At 43.2% G+C, this 20,933-nt stretch overlaps 1 protein-coding gene and 1 long non-coding RNA gene across 3 annotated transcripts in view; one reads left to right on the plus strand and one right to left on the minus strand.

Moving 5' to 3' along the window:
• Window positions 1–14,236, minus strand: part of LOC143660701 (uncharacterized) — a 127,281-nt gene extending 113,045 nt beyond the window's left edge. For both annotated transcript variants that reach the window (XR_013164189.1, XR_013164188.1), the window contains exons 1-2: window positions 13,890–14,236; window positions 900–994 (exon numbers count right to left, since the gene is read on the minus strand). This is a non-coding gene — a long non-coding RNA (uncharacterized LOC143660701). The remainder of the gene's footprint in view (window positions 1–899; window positions 995–13,889) is intronic.
• Window positions 6,770–20,933, plus strand: part of RMDN2 (regulator of microtubule dynamics 2) — a 118,232-nt gene continuing 104,068 nt past the window's right edge. The window contains exon 1 of the mRNA XM_077134018.1: window positions 6,770–6,908. The gene's annotated coding sequence lies outside the window, so the exon portion shown is untranslated. The remainder of the gene's footprint in view (window positions 6,909–20,933) is intronic.

Consider the following 20,933-nt stretch of genomic DNA (forward strand, 5'->3'; position numbering starts at 1 on the left):
AATAGCTCTTTGCCCTGTCCCCTAAAGGCTCCCCTCATTTCACACTATAATGGCAACTATTAATAAAAAAAAAAACAAAACAGAAAACTACAAGTGTTGGAGAGGAAGTGGAGAAATAGGAATTCTCATTCATTACTGGTGGGAACTTAAAATAGTGCAGCCGCTGTAGAGGACAGTTTGGTGGTTCCTCAGGAAACTAAGTATAGAATTGCCACATGATCTGGCACTCCTGCTACTAGATATATGCCCAGAAGAACTCAAAGCAGGGTCTCAAACAGATATTTGCACACCAGCATTCACAGTAACAGCATTCACAATTTCCGAAAGATGAAAACAACTCAAGTGTCCATCACCAGATTAATAAATGAGCAAAATGTGGTATATACGTATGATGGAATATCATTCGACTGTAAAAAGGAATGAAGTCCTGATGCATGTGACAACATGGACGAAGCTTGAGGGCATTAAGTTGAGCGAAATAAGCCAGACACAAAAGGACGAATATTGTACGATTTCACTGTTATGAACTAACAAACTCACAGAGTTAGAATCTAGAATATAGGCTACCAGGAGATGGATTGGGGTTAGAGAATGGGCAGTTGATGCTTAACTTGTACAGAATTTCATCTTCAGGCTGATGATAAAGGTTTAGAAATGGATGGTGGTGACGGCGGCACATTATTGTGTGTTAACGGCACTAAATTGTACAGGTGAATGTGGTTAAAATAGGAAATTTTAGGATGTTTGTATTACTAGAATAAAAATTAAAAGACTGAAAAAAAGAAAAAAAGTAGTCCATTCATGGATGGGCATTGCGTGAAAGACATAAAATTCAGGTGGCACAACTGCTTGCTGTATCCCCTATGTGAAGGGGTTTAGAAATGCTCAGTTATCCTCACCTGTGTGACGTTTTCTAGGTGGATCTTCTTCTGTGAAGGGATAGACCTGATAAGTCTTTATGCAGTCTCAGGAGTTTGTGATCTTTGTGCCGGGCCTATTTGTAAGGAAATGAAGACATTTTTATTCTTTTAGCAGCTGGTGGGAGACTCCCTCTTCATAGAGGTTCCATCCTTTGTTTAGGAAATACCCAATAGAATTACTCTGAGCAGGAGCCCTTGGGTTGGTGGATGGCGGTGTTGGCTGGGGCCAAGGCTGCATGGGAAGGGTATGCAGTGCAGGGGAAGGGTGTGCAGTGCGTGGGGAGGGTGTGCAGTGCAGGGGAAGGGTGTGCAGTGTGTGGGGAGGGTGTGCAGTGCAGGGGAAGGGTGTGCAGTGCGTGGGGAGGGTGTGCAGTGTGTGGGAAGGTGGATCATCTGCTCTGTAGTGGAGGGTGAGGGTGGGGTGAGGAAGTGAGGCAGACTGTGGAATGTGGCATCACATCACCCCCCGCAGCCATTAACTTCATGAGATGCAGTGACCAGTTACAGAAACCTCTAAAGGAGGTTGAGAGGAGGGAAAACAGAGGTAACATTTGTGAACCCAAGCACTAAGCAGACAGTTCTGTTGGGAACGGATTTTCCTAAGTCCCCAAAGGGCAGGGAGGGCTCCACTAACAACTGGGTTACATCATTAATTACTTGAAGAGTTTTTCATATCTGAACAAATACAAATGGATTGATTTGATAATTTCTAAATTAATGGGGGAGGTTGTAGCAGATGTGATCTTTCTGGTCCTCCTCAATTAGGGTCTCCTGATTCCTTTATGCTCTAAATTGCAATTTCCAAAAAGCTGGTCTTTGAAGACCCCCCAGGTGGTCTCTGGTCGCCCAAATGCAATGGGTAAGTTTCGTTGAAGAGTATTTTCTGCAAGAGACTTGACTGCTCCATAAAAGAGTTCAGAAAGAAATACTTGAAAATTATAGCCACAAAGATAGTCACATGTGAGGCAAACAGTTTAAAGTTGTGTGTATGTGTGTACACGTGTGTGTGTACACGTGTGTGTGGGTTACAAGCAGAAGTTTTGAGGTAGGTTGTCCCAGAAATTCCTTCAGTGTGGTTCACAGCCTGAGATCCCCTTTGGGATTTCATTAAGAAATCAAACTCTTTTTTGAGAATTTTAAAAGAGGTATTTGTAATGGATAGTTTAGCTGAGAAAATATGTTGATCCAAACCTTAGCAACTTCATTTCTGACCATAATGGAGGGATGTCTTGGCCATATTACCCTCATAACTAATTTTAGTTCTAGTTGTATAAATAGTTACTCAGTTTTGAAGTTTACCACTGGGTTATATTTTAGGGGATGGTTTAGAAAGAGATTGGCTAAGGTATCCTTTCTCCGAAAGGGTCTCTTGAAAACCTTCATTACTCCTTATCATGCTATCTATTTTCTAACTTCAATATAAAAATGCTCTTCTATCCATTGGTTCAAAATCATGAACCATGATTGAAGGTCATACAGACAGCAAAAGTGTGGTAGCAGCTGAGCTGTTTTACCTAATCTCCTGAAATAATAAAAACCAGACGTAGCAACTAGGACCATGAAAGAAAACATTGATGACATCTTCAACAAAACTAGGTAAGAAGGAATTCCCACCACCACAGAATATGGGTGGATGCGCCCAAGACATGAGACAGTAGAGACCCGGGGAGAAAAAATGAAGTCCAGAAAGAACTTACGAGAAAGAGAACCCATCAATTATCAATAAAACCCACTCCTGAAAGGAGAGAGCCATGCACTTTATGAGAACCTAGGTGATCCAGCTGAGAGGCATCCAGTGAAAATGTCTCTAATGTGGTGGAAAGTGGCTGGATGGTGCTATTGTTGACTTGATCATGTGGGTGTTGTAGGCAGAATAACAGCCTCACAAAGATGTTCATGACCTAATCCCTAGACCCTGTGCCTGGTACCTTTCATAGCAATAGGGCCTTAGCAGATGTGGTCAAGGTAAGGACCTTGCAATGGGAAGACTATCCTGGAATATCTGGGTGGTCCAAGTGTCCTCACAAGGATCCTTGTAAGAGGGAGGCTGGAGGGTCAGAGCCAGAGAGGACAACATGAGTATGGATGCAGAGACCAGTGATGCTCTTTAAAGATGGATTGACCACAAGCCAAGGAATCCACACAACCTACAGAAGCTGGAAAAGGCAAGGAAACAGATTTTTCCATAGAGTTTCTGAAAGTGACGTGGTACCGCCAATAGCTGGACTTTAGCCTAGTGATATCCTTTTCAGACTTCTGACCTCCAGAACTATAAGGTCATACATTTGCATTGCTCTAAGTTCTAGTTTGCTAGCTACTGGAATGCAATATACCAGAAATGGAATAGCTTTTAAAAAGGGGAACTTAATAAGTTGCAAGTTTACAGTTCTAAGGCCAAGAAAATGTCCTAATTAAAACAAGTCCATAGAAATGTCCAATCTAAGGCATCCAGGGAAAGATGTCTTGGTTCAAGAAGGCCAGTGAAGTTCAGAGTTTCTGTCTCAAGTGGTAAAACACATGGCGAACACGGTCAGGGTTTCTCTCTCATCTGGAAAGGCACATGGCTAACACAATGTCATTTGCTAGCTTTCTCTCCTGGCTCCCTGTTTCATGAAGCTCCCCGGGGGGCATTTTCCTTCTTCATCTCCAAACATCACTGGCTGGTGGACACTCTGCTTCTCGTGGTTATAATTGTTCTGCTCTCTCAGAACCTCTCAGCTTTCTCTCTTGCTGTTCTCTCTGAATCTCTTATAGGAGTCCAGTGAAGTAATCAAGACCCACCTAGAATGGGTGGAGACATGTCTCTACCTAATCCACCTAATCCATTTTAACAACCACTCTTGATTGAGTCACATCTCCAGGGAGATGATCTAATCAAAGTTTCAAACATACAGTACTGAACAGGGATTTGAAGAAACGGCTGTCTATACAAATTGGGATTAGGATTAAAACATGGCTTTTCTAGAGTACATACATCATTTCAAACCATCACATAAGCCTCTAAATTTTTGGTAATATGTAACAGTAGCAATACAAAACTAATACAGAGAGAAAATATGTTCCTAGAATCCCCCTCTCCTGTATGCCCAGATTAGAGTTGTCTGAAAGAGGAATTTGGGTGAGATTTGGGAAGCAGAAGTGAAGCAGTAGCCATTAGTCTCTAAACGTCTTTGAGATGGGATAAAGCGACTGCAGGTTCCAGGTTGGCCTCACTTTCCTCTGCTCCTGTCCATGAGCTGATCATGCTCACCATGAGTAATCCCAGGCCCTCCCCACCCTCCCCACCACAGGATGCCTCGATGAGAACCCACAGAGGCCACAGCTGCACTGAGCAACAGCTTCACTTCCACAAGCTCCCATTCATAGTCTCACATCAGGCAGAGCCTTTATCTTCTCGGAGTTCTCTGCATTCTTCAACCATCCCCACCCCTACCCTCGACAGCTTCAAGAGGAGTGCTTAGGTAATAGCAAAGTGTTTCCCAAAGTGGTTATACCAATTTACTTTGCAGTGAATGAGAGTTCTGTTGTCCCATAATCTTACCAACACTTGGTATAGGCAGATTCTTGAATTCTAGCCAACCTGGAAGCCATATGATGGCATCTCCTTGTGGTTTTAATTTGCATTTTCCTGATAACAAATGAGGTTGCCCATCTTTTAATATTTTTTAGTGGTCTTCTGAATTTCCTTTGTTTCTAAAGTGCCTGTGACTATTACCCATCTTTCTACTAGGTTGCCTGTCTTTTTCTTATTGAGTCAAACTTCTTTGTATATTCTAGATATTACTTCTTTGTCAGTTATATGTATTGCAAATGTCTTATCCCAGTGTGTGGCAAACCTTTCCACTATCATTAAAAAGTTCTTAATTTTGGTGTGATCAAATGTATCAGTCATTTCTTCTTCTTTTTAATGGTGAGTGCTTATTGTGCAGGCCCCAAGACCCAGCAGCTCTGCTCCTGAGTACATACCTTAGAAGAAAATTTTCAAAATTCTCCATGTGAAACAATATTTTTAGCAGTATTGTTCCTAACAGAAAAAAAAAAATAAGCAACAACAAACAAATAAAAACCTGAAAGCTCCTGGTGTCCCTCAACTGAAGAGTTAAATAAATGTGTGCTCATATAAGGTAACAGACCACAAACATATGCATGCATGCACTGCATGGATGAGTCTCACAAACATAACTGTTAACTGAAAGAATTAATTCTGTTCATTAAAAATTCAAAATCAACCCAAGTTATTAAAACACTGCTTCGGGATAAAAGCAGATGGACTAAACTCTCAAGAGAAGGAGGGGGCTGATTCACACAAACGTCAGGATTAAGCTTTCCTCTGAGGAGCGGGAGAAAAGGGAGATGAGACGGACACACTAGTGGCTTCCAGGGTGTTGGTGATGCTCTAGTTTCCAACTCCAGGCATTTTAGAGCTAGTTGCTGCATTTTCATTCTTTGAAATGCTTGTATGTTTATGAACTCATTATTGCGTGATCTCTTTTCCCAAATAAACATTTTAGCAGATCATGTTCTCCTCACATTTGCATTTGCCATCCTGGTTTCGGGAGCTGATTAGAAGATGCTGAATACTTTTAGAGGAGCAGTTCCCAAACTCCAGCCATGGGCCTACTGTATCACGTGGGCCAGTGAGAGGACCAGGCTGGATGTCTAAGGGGCCCTTGACCAGCTCTGGTGGGCCCGTGGTCAGCCACAGAGAGTCAGGCCTGCTCCTTCTGTGACCCTGCCCCGCGGAGAAGTTCCCGTCACTCGGACACGTCTCTGCTTTATTACTTGATACAACTTCAAGGGTACGTCCTGACACAGATCCAACAGTGAGATTTGCTCCCCAACCCAAAGTAAATCCATTTCAGAAGCCAAAACAGCAATTCACGTCTTTCCACCAGGTTCTGCATTTATTCCAACAAGACAGCCTGAGACCAAAACAAGACCATCCCCAGATCCCACCCCTTCAGAAATCCTTGACTGGTTTGTATCCATACAAGGCCTCTTTCAACTTACATTTCAATTTTCACCTGATGTTAGAAATCTAGATTGTCAGCATACAGAACTCTTCTATTTATGCGCATGAAGGACATCTGGGGATTGTAGTGAAGCCCTTATTTATCAGCATCTTCTCTCTATTTTGTCATAAAGTGTTAACTTTGGTTTAAATACACCGGACGCGGTGAGGTCACGGGGAGGGGGTGAGTATTCGGCAGCCTTCATTTCCAGAGCTACAGGTGTCATACCCAAAGCTCACTGGACCAGAAGCACATCACTCAACCCAGGCCCGACCAGAGTGTTAAACCCCAGAGGCCAGCCGGACTCCCTGCAGGGAAAACCACTGACGCAAACGACTTTTTTTCCCCCAAGGCAACACTATCTTATCTCTGACTCTGTCCCCTTATCTAAGAAGAGGGGATCAAATTCTCCCCACTTTCCCAGAGCAGTTCCTCGAGCTATTGGAAGCAAGGCAGGGGTCTTATTTTCTTGTCCCTTAATCATGACTTTGACGCAACTATGCAAAAACAAATTAGGGATTTTGAAGGATCTCATGGTTAGGAAGTCTCATGTTCGATATTGATGTTTACTTGCTTTTACAGATGGGCCTGTTTGCTCAGAAAGTCCTACCCTCGCTGGGGCAGGAAGGTTGGCAAGAGCGCCTGAACTCCCTAGGGTGGGGGTGGGAGGGCAGGGCAGGGAGAAGCAGAAGTGCCCAGATGGCCAGAGACCAGCACAGCCTGCTGTTGGGCCAAAGAAAAAAAAAAAAGACAAAGCAAAATGCTGGGCCTTGAAAGTGAAGGCCTCGGAAATGACTACAGAGAAAGCAGCTGGTGCCAGAGTATAAAACCCAAAGGCGGAGTGATAGGGGTGGGGAAAGGAGAGCCCAGCTCCCCGTCTTCAGAAAGGAATGGGAACGGAGCACAGCAGCACCGAGCAGGATGCCAGCATGAGCCTCCCCAGAACTTAGTTCACCGCTAAGGGGAAGGAGAAGAGGTGAGTGGAGAGGGGAAAAATCCTGATTGGACCCAATAGAAATAGAGGTTTTGTCTGTTTGTTTGTATGCTGTAGGGCGGGGTCACATTTCATTCTTTTTTTTCCCCCGTGTGAGTATCCTGTTATTGCAGCACCACTGGTTGAATTGTTTGTTGGTTGGTTTTGTTGTTGGTTTCTCTGTTTGGGAAGTGCATGGGGTGGGAATTGAACTAGGGTCTCCCGCATGGCAGGTGAGAATTCTACCACTGACCTACCCCACACCTCCAGAAATAGAGTTTTAAATCTGGAAGTGACCACGTTACCGTGAATTGGCCATTTTAGCTTTATCTATTGCATTGCTGGTCAGAATATAGGTTTCTACCACTCCTTTTGGTTACAGATTAGTAAAATGACGTTTCTACAGATCTGAATCTTGTGCCTGTGAAAAGCTTATCTTCTACAGTGCCATAGTTTGCTTCACTGGGGGACATTTTAGATCTCTGTGCCGGTTTAAACTTATTATGTACCCCAGGAAAGCCATGTCCTTGAATCCTCGTTCAATATTGCTGGGTGGAATCTTTTCTGATTGTTCCCATGGAGATGTGATCCACCCAGTTGGGGGTGGTAACTTTTGATTAGATGGTTTCCATGGAGATGTGTCTCCACCCATTCAAGGTCAGGTTGCTTACTGGGATCCTCTGAGAGGGAACCATTTTGGAAAAAGCTATAGAGCCAGCACAGCCAGAGACCTTTGGAGAGGAAGAAGGAAAGCGCCCCTGGGGGAGCTTTATGAAACAATAAGCTGGGAGGGAAAGCTAGCAGACTTTGCCCTGTGCCTTCCAGCTGAGAGAAAAAACTGAACTTCATCAGCCTTTCTTGAATTAAGGCACCAAAAATTTGGACATTTTCATAGCCTTTCCTTAATTTGGACATTTTCACAGCCTTAGAACTGTAAACCTGCAACTTAATAAATTGCCCTTTTTAAAGGCCATTCCGTTTCCGGTATATCACATTCCATATTGTATTAACTAGAACAATCTCTATAAATATTTTTAACCCAAAAGGCTAGACATTTGCCAATATGCCTTATTGCAAATTGAATTTAGAAGCATAATAGGGTAGCTGCGATTTATTACAAAATAAAAGGGTCAAGGTTTTGCTTTCCTGGGCTGCTTAAGCAAACACCATGAAATAGGTCAGGCTAAACAATGGAGACTTATTCACTTACAATTTCAGGCTGAGAAAAAGTCCAAATCAAGGCATCCTCAAGGCAATGCTTTCTTCCCAAAGGAGACTGTGGCATTCTGGGGCTGGGTACTGGCAATCCTTGTCCTTAGCTTGTCACATGGCAAGGCACAGGGCAGCGTCTCCTGGTCGCTCCCTTCTCTTCTAGGTTCCACTGATGATCGGCTTCTCGCTTCACGTGCGTTTTTCTTTCTCTGAGCTTCCCAACACTTATCAAGAACTCCTGTGATCGGATTAAGAGCCATACTAATTGGACTGGGCCACACCTTAACAGAAGTTCTTATACAAGTCCTACTTATAAACTTATAGGGGTTCTACTTTTAATGGGTCCACCCTCACAGGCATGGACTAGGTTTAAGGACATGTTTTTCTGGCGTGCCTACACAGTCAACATGCCTAATATGTAGTGCTCTAGACAGCATTTCTCAGACTTAAGTAAAATATGAAGATTTTTAAAGTAGAAAGAAAAACTCTTGCAGAATCCCTACTTTGACTTATTTCTATTATAAATTTCCTTAAATAGTTGCAACATAAAACTAGGTATAGGGCGGGCCATGGTGGCTCAGCAGGTAAGAGTGCTTGCCTGCCATGCCCAAGGACCCGGGTTCGATTCCCAGTGCCTGCCCATGTAAAAAAAAAAAAAAAAAACTAGGTATAAAATCTTATGTTCAATGTCCCTTTACTATTGCAAGTTAAATGCAAACGAAAGTACTCGAATTCAAGTTAACCATATGAATTTAATGGTGGTTGATGCTGTTTTGTTATGCACGGCGCCCCCCACACTGAGTTACGCACACTATCCTAGCAGAAATCCTGACCCTTCTGCTCCTTAACTTGTTAACCCATCGATAACCCACGTTTCCCTCAAGACTCCCCAAACCGTGAGTATAGTAACATCACATTAACACCAGGACTCATGAATGATGATACTTTGTCCCCAGTTGTTAGTAGAGGATTTCAGTTCCCTAAAAATTAGGATACCCCAAGCATTTTTGGGAGTCCCCATGAGGGATCTTACATGCGCTTACAAACACATGACTTCTGCTTCTAGAAAACACCACCCTGCAAGGCCTCCTCTCAGTATGGCCATCTCCCTCTGGACATCAGTCACCCCAGGGCTCTCCCCTGGACACCTCCAGGCTTCCCCAGTGACACATTAGAGTCTTCAGTGGTGGCCAAGTGACATTCAGTGGGCTTCATCCTCTATCCCACTAATCACCCAAGGGTTGAAGGAACTCCGCTTAGACCTCTGTCACAGAGCCCTTCGTGAAGACAGTAGCCCGCGAGAGAGATCAAAATGGGCTGGGAATGAGACACCAGGATTTCCTCTTCACCTCATTATCTTCCTCTTCAGGCTCCCAGGTCCCCATCCTCCTCCTCCTTCTCCATATGGACAGAGTGTTATTTCTAGCAAACTCTTTCAGACCTGCTCCCCTAGTCCAGCAAAAATCCCCAGCCCCGCCTAAATCCCAACACACTTCTTTCCATCTCCACTCCTATCTCCCCAGCCGAAGCCACCATCACCTCTCCCCTCCTAGCTGGACTCTCAGCTTCTACTTTTGTCCCCTACCTCATTTTCAGAGGGCATTTAGATGATCCTTTATAAATGACGATCAGATCCTTGTAGTCTCCTGCTTTCCACTGCTTGTGGAATGAAACCCAAACTCCTTGCAGGGTCTCCATTATCTGGCCCTCCCAGCCCCTCCAGCCCCATCCTGAACCACCATCCCTCGGGCATGGTGAAGCTACACGAGGCTTCTTGTCTTCTCACATGACAAATTCATCCCACCCTCAGTCTCACCCTGGCTGCTCCCTCAGCCTGTATCATCCTTCACTTAGATCGTCCCATGTTGCTCAGATCTCAGAGTTAAGGTTTCCTTGCCATGAGATTTTCCTTGACCATCTGCTCAGAACTCGCTTTTCAGGCACTTTCCCTGTTTTATTTCACCAGAGCCCTTAGCTCTATCAGCATGTCATGAGGTCACTGATTTGTTTATGATCTCTCCTCCATCATTGCTCTGAGAGCAGAGACTTTGCATGTCCTGTTCACTGATGTGTTCCCAGACCCCAGAACAATGCCTGGCCCCTGGTAGGTGGCTCCTGGTAGGGGGTTACAGCCTAGTTTATTAACATATGGCTCCAGAGCAGAGACCGTGCAGCAAAATCTTTTAAGAGACACACACCTACTCTTTACTTTTCACTCATTTGAACTTCCAAAATGTATACTATGGGATAGGTGTGCATGAAGTCTTCATAAAAAAAAACAAAAACAGGGAGGTGTTTCCATAAAAAGTGTCCAGTAAGATGTGAGTGTAGACGTAAAGATGGCTTTAAAAATAAGCGACTGTCTATAGGGGATGACACACGGGAATGAATAACAGGGGACTCTGTTGTGGATGACAGAGATGGTAAAAGTGCAAAATGAGAATGTTCTCCCATGGACTATAGCAAATGTATGGCACTATTACAAGGGGTTAATAGTAGGGTGGTGTTTTGGCTTGGTAAAGCTGCCAGAAGGCAATATACCAGAAATGGATTGGTTTTTACAAAGGGGATTTATTAGGTCACACACAAGAATGGATCTGAAGAAGAACACGGCTTTTCTGGGGACACCTCACAGTTTCAAACCAACCCAGGTGGTATATGGGGGAAAAAAATACATCTAATGCAGACTAAGGCTATAGTTAACAGTGATATTTTAATATTGTTCCACCAACTGTAACAGAGGTACAGACCGATGCTGAATGTCAGTAATGGGGGCATAAGGGGCACGGGGCTTTTCTTTTCGGAGCTGTTGAAAGTGTTGTAAAATTGGTTGCAGTGACGTAAGCAGAACTTTGCGGCTATCCTGAGGGCCACTGATCGTACATAATGGATGGACTGCAGGTGTGCGAATAAAACTGCTTTAAAAATAAAAAGTGCCTAAATGATGTGATTTCGGGGATTGTGGTACAGCCTCCTCATCCTAAAATTCCTCTAGGACAGGGTTTCTCAACCTCAGCCCTGCTGACAGCTGGAGCCAAATAATTCCTGGCTGTGGGGACTGTCCTGTGTGTGGCGTTTGGCAGCCTCCCTGGCCTCCACTGCGTGCATTCGAGGTGTTAGGCACCCCTTCCCTGATGTGACAATCCAAAATGTCTCCAGAAATTGCCAAATATCTCTTTGGGGGCAAAATCATTCCTGGCTGAGAACCACTAGAGTCTCTTGAGGTTAAAAGCTCATAGTCAGTGCAATTAACAAGCAGATTCCTCTAGAAGTGGCTGTGCTTAACTCATACTTCATGATTTCATTTATTCAACAATTTATTATTCAATATTGGCCATGATCCAGATATTATTCTTCTGTAATAATGCCAGGGATATGCCATGGGAGTCAGATGGAGAAACAGACAAGGGCTACATGGCAAGATGGCGGGCCAGGATGGAGATGGCCAAACTGCCCCCATAGGAGGGCAGAGGAGGGCTAGAGAGGATTTGTCAAATCTTTCCTGGAGGGCAGATTTACAGTGGGTTGGAGTACTAGAGGCAGGAAAAGCATGCAGGAAAGGGAGACCGGTGGGCTCTAAAGACAAATCTCACTTCCTTGGCAAGTTGGAAAAAGTTTGGTAGTGCTTTTATAAGGTGGATTTTTGATAATACCAAATGTGTGAAGTCTTTGGTATGTGACCTTTGCATTGCATTCCTAGGTGTTATTATTTAGAATTCATCTTGCTGGAGTGCCAAATGTAATGTTGCAAAAAAAAAGCATATATACATACACACAAATCCATATAATTAGTGATTCAAAGAATTGCCACCACCCTATGAAGACCATAAGGGAAATAAAGTCAGAGTTTTTAGGTCTGTGGCTCAGGACAAATGGAGTCCCTGCAGCTCACATGGATGTGGTCAGGTCCAGCTCGCGGTCAGAGGCAGGGGTTGGAGCTTTGGCCCTAAAAGTTCCAGGTGTGCATTTACCTGGAGAGTCCTGGAGGCATCATTTCATTGGTATTCTTTGGAGGAGGGGGCAGGGTGAGGATTTGGAGATAGCAAAAAACACTCACAGTTTCAAAAATGATTTTGGGTATAAAACATTGATAATGACTTACTTTCACCTCCATCTAGGGTTTTTTCTCACTAAACTTGCCATAATTTCTTTTTCCTTTCTACAATACATGGAACCAAAAGAAAACTGTACAATTAAACTTCTGACAGTCGAGACATGAGACAAGCAATGTTGAGTTTCAAACTACGACGTGTGAAGTAATTAAAGACGTTCCAAAAGAAATAGGAGTGGAGCGCTTTAAATTTTAGAGTTCAGAAAATTACCCACAGAACTTTATTGACTCTTGCTCCACTTTATGGTCTTTCCAAAATCTCACTTTTCTGTTCTTAACCATATTCAAGCTCAAAAAAACAAATATTAAAGATCAAATTATTGTGAAGCAGAGAGTGATAATGTTTAATCCAGACTAAAACATCACCTGGAGAATGAGAACAGGCATGAGCGAGAATGTTTGTGCATCCACAAGTCCTACAGATTTCTCTTTAGTATCATTACATAGTAAAGGTAAATTAATTTAATTTGGCCATTCCTCCAGGGACCCATTTGACTCAGGTTAACAGTCTCAGAGAAATCCCACAGGGAAGTAATCTTTTCCATCTTTCCCTGGTGTGAAATATTGGCATTTGAGTTACCAAAAATCATTAAGTTAACTGGTTTTTGCTGGATTATACTAAATTCAGAAAAGTGCCCAAACCATTCCTACTTTGTAGTAAACAGAAGACAGTATTTCCATACAGTGGAAACCTACACATCTAGAACAGAAAGCTGAAGTGGGACTGGGATGAGTAAACTCTGGTGGCATGCTCCAAACATCTTAGATGTAGGTTCCTCTAGTGTCAGCTCATCTGGTTATCAACACAGAATGAACTCATTTCTCCAAACTGCTGTTAATTATGCTCCATTAGAGTCTCCTTTCCCCACTACCCAGTGGATTCCTTCAACCATAGTGTAGTATGACTCCAAAATGCTTCAGTAGCCAAGTCAATATTTCCCTCTCCACTTCTGAAACTCTCCTCTCACCCCACTGCACGTTAGGCTTCCTCCCCTCACTCCCTCTCACGCCCTAGTCTTCCTGCCTCTTCTCTTCCCTGCTCCTCTGCCAGCAGTGCAAGTAGACAGACCAGGAAATCCCTATGTGGCTTCCTTATATGGCTGTCTGGTTGGTTGCCATGCTCCCCTAAAACTGTACAGCCCCCACCGGGGGTGTTTCATTACCTGTAGCTTGAGTATGGACAGGTGAAGGGCACTAAATGCCCCTGCTGGTGTGGACACAATCCAAAATAGCTCCCCAAGGCAATGCTAATGTCTTTTGAGACCTGAGTGCATATTCTGGCTCATTCTAGCTAAAGGTAAAATGCCCCCTTTTAGTGGCACACATGCCCTTCTCCCCATCCCTGTCCAAGTCTCCAGTGTGCCCACAACCCCCAATCTCATCTACTCTCTCTGGACAGTGATGGGGACTGGAAGAGTCCATCTTCACCATTTCTTGGAAACATCTCCTTCTCTCCACCTGGCCATGCTACTTTGCCATCTCTCTCCATGGGTCTCTCCAGACTCTGGAAGTGGTGGGGGTAGGCTGGCAAGCCCTGCCTCGGGAGGAGACGTCCAACCGGAGACAAGGAAGGCAGTTTCCCTTCTTGCATCACAAGCAGTTTTTATGGCCCCCACCCCCACCATGTCACAAGCCCCATAGGTATATGAGAAGTCTCTAGCCTCTGTGAACAAATGCTGCATCTCCCAGGGATCATGTTGGTGGCGATGGGGTGGTTGTTGCCAGTTGCTAAGATGGCCCCACTTCACACTAGGGGACAGGCTGTGATTCTCTCACTTTAGAATGTTGGTTACTGTTCTAGTTTGTTAGCTGCCAGAATGCAATAATCCATAAACAGAATAGCTTCTAAAAAGGGGGATTTAATAAATTGCTAGTTTTCAGTTCTAAGGCCAAGAAAATGTCCCAATTAAAACAAGTCTATAGAAATGTCCAATCTAAGGCATCCAGATAAAGATACCTTGGTTCAAGAAGGCTGATAGAGGTCAGGGCCTCTCTCTCAAGTGAGAAGGCACATCTGCTAGCTTTCTCTCCTGGTTTCCTGTTTCATGAAGCTCCCCGAGAGGCATTTTCCTTCTTCATCTCCAAAGGTTGCTGGCTGGTGGACTCTGCTTCTCATGGCTAGGTCATTCTCTGTTCTCTCAGAAATCTCTCTCATTCTCCAAAATGTTTCCTCTTTTTTAGGACCCCAGAAACTTCTCAAAACCTACCCAAATGGGTGGAGACATGTTGTCATCTAATACAGTTTTAACAACCACAGGGAGATGATCTGACTACAGTTTCAAATATACAGTATTGAATAGGGATTATTCTACCTTTACAAAATGGGATTTTGATTAAAAGATGGCTTTTCTAGGATCCATACATCCTTTCAAACCAGCACAGTTACCTAGCATGCTTGTTTTCAAGCATCTAAGGGCACCAACCATCAATCCCAGCAAAATGAGGGTGAGCCCACTTTCCATGTCTGCTCTTTCTGGAGGTTCACACGCCCTACCCCTTATCCTCCCAGCCTCTCATCGTCTTGCCTCCAGTTCTAGCTCTGCTCGGGTTACGGACTTCTCTACTGCCCCATTCACTTGAGCTTGCAGATGGCCTTTGGAACTATCAAGCAAAACATTCTCATGGGCATTTAGACATACGGACAGGATCAGTGTCTGTATGTCTATTCTGTTTTTTATGACCCCACCTCTGTTTAGATTTTCTTTCTCTTCACTTTTCCTCCTCCTGCCACATTCCTTAAGGAATTATTCCATGTGTAATTACTTCAGTGATCTAATTGTGATCTCAGAAAGGGCAGTCTAAGTACTTAAACCATTTTCTAGTGTTCAGGATAAACCCAGAGTACAAAGAGGCATATTTGCTTTCAGTCGAAATCTTGAGAATGGTTTCTCAGTGATTCACTTGAGGAAAAGTGGACCTTCTCTATGTTTGCTGCTCATGGTATAAATTCAAAGGCTGCCCAGGTATATCACTTAGCTTATTCTTGAGATATGCTTTTAATTTTTGTAAGAACAATTGTTAGAAATTGGGGCAATAGTTTGAAAAGTAAATTTCCAATTGCTCAAGTGTTTTGAACCTGCAAACTTAAGTTTTCCTTGTCAGTTATTCCAAGCTTCCTCTCAAAAGTGTAAATTGCTTGCTCAATCTGGGTAGAGTGTAGCAGATTTCCCCCAAAATCATTCTAACAGAGATCACAAGCACAACTCTCCACCCCACCCCAAAGTCCCTGACTTTACTTGCAGAATTATGAGAGTAAAAATCTCACCTGAAGGTACTTGAAAATCTAAGTGACCTCTCTAGGTCTCTTCTAATTTATAAACACACTATAAAACCTCATAGTAAAGATATAAACAAATTGCATTTGCAGACCAGAAAAGCACAGGGCTGGAAATAATCTGAAGATAAATTGAAACCCATGTCAGATGAAGAAAATGAGAGTGTTTTAAATCAGTCTCTAAGATCTCATCTTTGAAGACATTTCATTAAAAAAAAAATTGGCATCTCTGCAGGTGACGATCATTTTGCTAGTCACTTATTAATAGAGGGTAGCATTTTTATTCTTTAATATTTTGAAGTTTTCTTCTCTCAGTAAGTACAATAAATAAGGAACAAGGGGGAAAACTTAAAGTGAACTTCTTTGTTTTGAATATTAAAAATTAATTAGCGCTACATTATCTTTTGTTTACTCTTTGTCTGAGCCTAAGTTTGGCTTACATTGCTCCACCAACTTGCACCAAACATTTTCACTGGCAAATAGACCTGAGCAGAAAAGAACAGAAAAAGAGCCCTCAGTCATAAGGGAAGAGCTCTGAGCTTTTGTTTACTGTGACCAATTTCACTTAATGTCTGAGACTTTTTCCTCATCTGCAAAATGGGAGTGGAAATGTCTGTTCTACTGACCTCTAGAGGTTTGGGTGAAGATCAAGCACAAATATGTGAAACTACTTTGAAACTCAGAAGTGCCCCATGAATGCAAAATGTTATGTGGCTGATAAAAGAGGCAGAACGCATATTCATACCTCTTGCATAAAATTTTTTGTTGGGTCCACTTGATACTGGACAGGACCTGGAGTTCTCAGAGAAACCAATACCTCAACCAAGGCTGGTGCTGTGAGGGTTTCTTGACTTAGCCACAGGAGAGAACTCACAGAACAGTTAGTGTGCACAGCCAGAGAATCCAAGGACTAGCTAGTGTCTACAGCTCAAAAGTTGAATGTGTAGCAAAAGTACATGCTGGAGGAAGATGAGTGCAGGTGTTCTCCAAAGGAGGAGAAGGTGGGGATCCTTGCATTATGAGGACCCGCAGGGCCTCTTCCCCCTCTGGCTATGCTAATAAGGGATTGATGAGCTGCACTGTTCATTGGTTCTTTTCAGGGGTCAACCTCGATGAGGGCTGGGTGAGGGGGGGCTGGGTATCTGTGTGCACGCTAAAAGGAACTTTTAAAATGGGTCTTAGGGTCATTTTCCACCCCCCCTCCTCTGTGTAACCTGCCTCACACCAGGTATTCACCTCCTGAGAATTAACTCCTAGCAGAAAAGGAACTTGGCAAACAGAGATCAATTGTGACACAAATGATTATGCCAGATGATTACAATAAGCTTGTTGGCCACGCCCTAAAGTAGAGGTGATGCTCGTATGGTGTCCCTCTCACTTCCGGCCATGGAGGCTGACCAGAGCCCCTGGGCTCTGAGGGTCGCCCAATACCCGGGGTGCACCTAACAGAAGTAACCCACTTTGAGCAAAGCCTGGAGTTGTTTTCTCATTCCTCCTGCTCATTGACGGAGAAACTGCAAGGCAAGCCTTTAATAAAGCACTCAATTTCCAAAATCTGGATTTCACTTGGTTTCTTTTAATGTGGTCTTCAAGTCCCCTTTGGACATTTAAAAATAAAAGACCAAGGGGCGGGCCGCGGTGGCTCAGCGGGCAAGAGTGCTTGCCTGCTATGCCGGAGGACCTCGGTTCGATTCCCGGCCCCAGCCCATGTAAAAAACAAACAAACAAACAAAATATAATAAAACAAGAAAATGTTTAAAGATGTTTCCCTTTCTTCCTCCTTTCCTTCCTTCTATCCTTCCTTCCTTCTCTGTCTTTCCTTCCCTTCCTCCCTCTCAAAAAATAAAATAAAATAAAATAAAATAAAATAAAAGACCAAAACAATGAATGAATAAAAAGAACAGAATCAACAGTGGTTCCTCAAGGAGGAAGCTGACTGATCTCATTTTCACTTAAGAAATTTAGCAGTAGATTATCACCCATATCACAACAGGCCGTTTCTCAAATTTGGTACACGCAACATCAAGTTGGGATAATCTTTTGAGATGCCAATTCCTGGGTCTCATCTCAGAATGAGGAACCTGAGGACTTGGGGGAGGTCAAAGAATCTACACAGCTAGTACCTCAGGTGATTTATATGCACATAAATACTTTAGTCTCTCAGTTTTGCCTTCTTAGCTTCAAATGCTGCTTAACTGATTTAGTGGGCTTTGCAAAGAAGAAACCAGCAGCACTAAAACATTTTCAAGTATACTTATATTTTAAAGAATTCCAAACACTAGAAAGGTAAAATTCTGATGAGATTAGTTTAATAAACAGGGCTGGCTTTGGGCAAAATGTAAGTCTCCAATGTGCAGTAAGATGTTCCCATTTGTTTTGAAAACTTCTTCTCTTCTTTCTAAGCTTCTCCACAATTTCATGTTCCATTCCCAGTGGGACTTTCTCCTTTGTAAGCTGTCTTAGTTGGCATTAGCCAAACTTAAAAACAACAACAATGAGAAGCTTAGGGTTTCATCCCTCTTAATCCATTCCAGGGGAAGGTACCCTTGAGAATTAGCATTGCGGAACAAGAGTTGCCTTAGAAAGGGAAGGTGTTTTAAATATCAAAAGGGCATCTTCAAAAACACTGCTAATCATTATCCCCCACCCCGGAAGAGCTCCTTTTCCGGGAGCCACTTCTACCTCATTTTCTGCTGGGGTTACCAGTCAAAGGCTGTATTTCTTTTGCCCAACAGGCTCAATAACCAATTCCTGAGACACTGGGGTTTCAAAGACAGAAAGAGTTTATTACCAGGCACGTAGTAGGAGAGCAGATGGCCTAGCAGCAGATGGCCTAGCAGCCCAAAATCTGTCTCCCCAAAGTAATTCAGAGAGTTTTATTAGAGAAAAGGTGGGCAGAGTTTAGGATAATGAGCACAGTGGCTCCAGATGATGTAATCAGAGGTGATCTGACTATTGAGCATGTGCAGATTGATTACATGCTTAGTTGCAGGATGTGTGTGAAAAAATGGTGGAGAGGTACAGGAGACTTGTAGGTTAAAGTCTAAACTACTGCACATGTCAGGCGGACCCACTTTGGACAGATCCAGTCTTGGGCATCAAGACAACTCTGGACTTTGTGTGGGTTAGCTCTGGGCTGACCCAAGACCCTTCATTAATAAACATTCGGGGCTGTCTCTACTGATCACAAGACTCTATAGTTGAAAAACTGAATAACTGGGCACAAATGAAGGTTAGTCACAAGGTTTTTAGACTCACAGGAGCAGAAGATAAGGGCTATACAATCTTTTATCAGAGATCAAGGCTGCTGGGTTGCAATTTAGAGATTTCAGGAGTTTCCCTGTCTACTCTAATATGTCAGAAAGCAAAAAGGAATGTCTGTGTAATGATTCAGTCATCAAAATCATCCCGGTCACATTGGGATGACTTAGTATCAGACCAACTCTTTGGCTGATAAGCGTCCCTGATCCTGGGTAACCTCAGAGCCCAGGTCCTGTCAGCCTTCCACTTGCTCACTCGTCCTGTAGCCCCAGGTTTAAGCATTTGGGTAATGAGCATTTTAGAAGAAGACTGTTGAAAACCTCAAGGTATGTTGATCTTGTTGCCCAAGGCACTGCTCTCAGTCCTGACTCTTCATCAGAGTCCAGTTCTGAGCTTTAAAATTGCTGAGGCCTGGGTCCCACAGCAATTCTAATTTAATTGCTCTGGGGTAGGGTCTGGCCCTGGGAATTTTGTGACACTCCCTGGGTAATTCGAATGTCATTTCTGGGTGCAGCCAAGTTTGGCAACCAGTGCTTTAATGTATGCTGAGGCTGAAGAGCAACTTCCAGGCAAAGTGGAATAAACTGGGGTTGGACAGAGTTGGGCATGCCCTGGGGGAAGGGAGACTGTACAGAGGCCACGTCCCAGTGCTCAGAGGTGGAGCAAACTCAGACAAGCCTGGCTGAGATGGACATCCAGGAGGTCTACATGTGGAGATGCAGGCATGATAATAAGGGTCTATGAAGCATAGAAGCTTTCACAGGCCAGGGACAGAATGCAACCAGGGTTCCTAATTGAAGGAACACCAGTAGCTAGAAAAAAAGGACATGGTTTAATCCATCCAGAAAAAGAACTGGCAAGAGCTAGCTTGGTTGTAAATGCTCATGTAAGCAGGCTGGAGTTCAAAGCAGGGCTAGAGCTCGCTCTGGGAAGTTGGAGCACAAACCGGGCAGTGGAGCAGAAAGTTGCCACACTGGCTGGTCGTGTGTGGATTTTCCAAACCTTCTGGTGGAAACATGAAGAATTCAGATACTTAAATATTTTAATTTATCTATCAATCCATCCTTCCTTTCATTCAAGAAATATATTACCAATTGTCAAGTACTGGGGTTAGAAAAAATGAGTAAGACATGGTTCATGCTTTTAAGAAAAATTATCCAAAAGCTTAGAAATTAAGAAAGTATAGTATATTCTTTCAATATTCAGACATTACTAAACAAGCCTACCTATGCATAATTTAAATCTCCAGGAGAAGGTACTAGCATTTAACTTTGCTATTTATTATTAATTAGGGACTCAGATTCTGTGAAGTTACATTTTTTTTTTTTACATGGGCAGGTACCAGGAATCAAGCCCGGGTCCTCTGGCATCGCAGGCAAGCATCCTGCCTGCTGAGCCACCGTGGCCCACCCTGAAGTTACATATTAACTTATAAATCTTGTCTGGTGCATATGAAAATAATTTCTATCTGGGAGGAAAGATAAGCCCAAAGGTTACAGTTTTATTGTCCTGTAGGATGCTATTGGTTTTATCGCTAACTCAGCAACTTAATTCAGAATAGCCTTCCTGGTGAGCTATGAAACTTGTTCACTGGTTTCTTTATTAACAAGGTGAATAAAACATTTGACATAACCATTCTATGTCTCCATGACAGTCATAATTTTAACTTTTTGAAAATCATATTTTGACATTATTCTTGAGTAGATCATAGTTTAATGGGAAAGGTGGACTAAAGAAAAGAAATCACAATACTACTCTCTGTGTGCTATCATGACATTTTAAAATTACTTGGGAAGCACAGAGAGGGAAGGCTCTAAGAGCTGGGTATTATAGTAGAGAGTCACCAAGTGATGAAGTGGGACAGTTTCAGCCATGGAAACAGAGCATGAGTTTGCATAGATGTTTGAAAGAGCACAATATATTTAGGACACAGCAAGGAAGTGTCTAGAGCAGAAGTGTTTGAGGGGTTTCTCAAATAACCGCGCTGGAAAGTAGAACCTGGAGGGAATAAAAAGCATGGAGAAGGGATTTTTGAAAAGGAGTGAATAACCAAAGTTATCGACTGCTCTAAGGCAACGGTTCTCAAGCCAGAGTGATTTTGTCCCCAGGAAACATTTGGCCATAAGTGGAGATATTTTTGTTTGCCACAACTGGTTGAGGTGCTACTGGC

This window comes from Tamandua tetradactyla, chromosome 17 (assembly GCF_023851605.1).
Source record: "Tamandua tetradactyla isolate mTamTet1 chromosome 17, mTamTet1.pri, whole genome shotgun sequence".
In the NCBI taxonomy this organism is placed as follows: domain Eukaryota; kingdom Metazoa; phylum Chordata; class Mammalia; order Pilosa; family Myrmecophagidae; genus Tamandua; species Tamandua tetradactyla.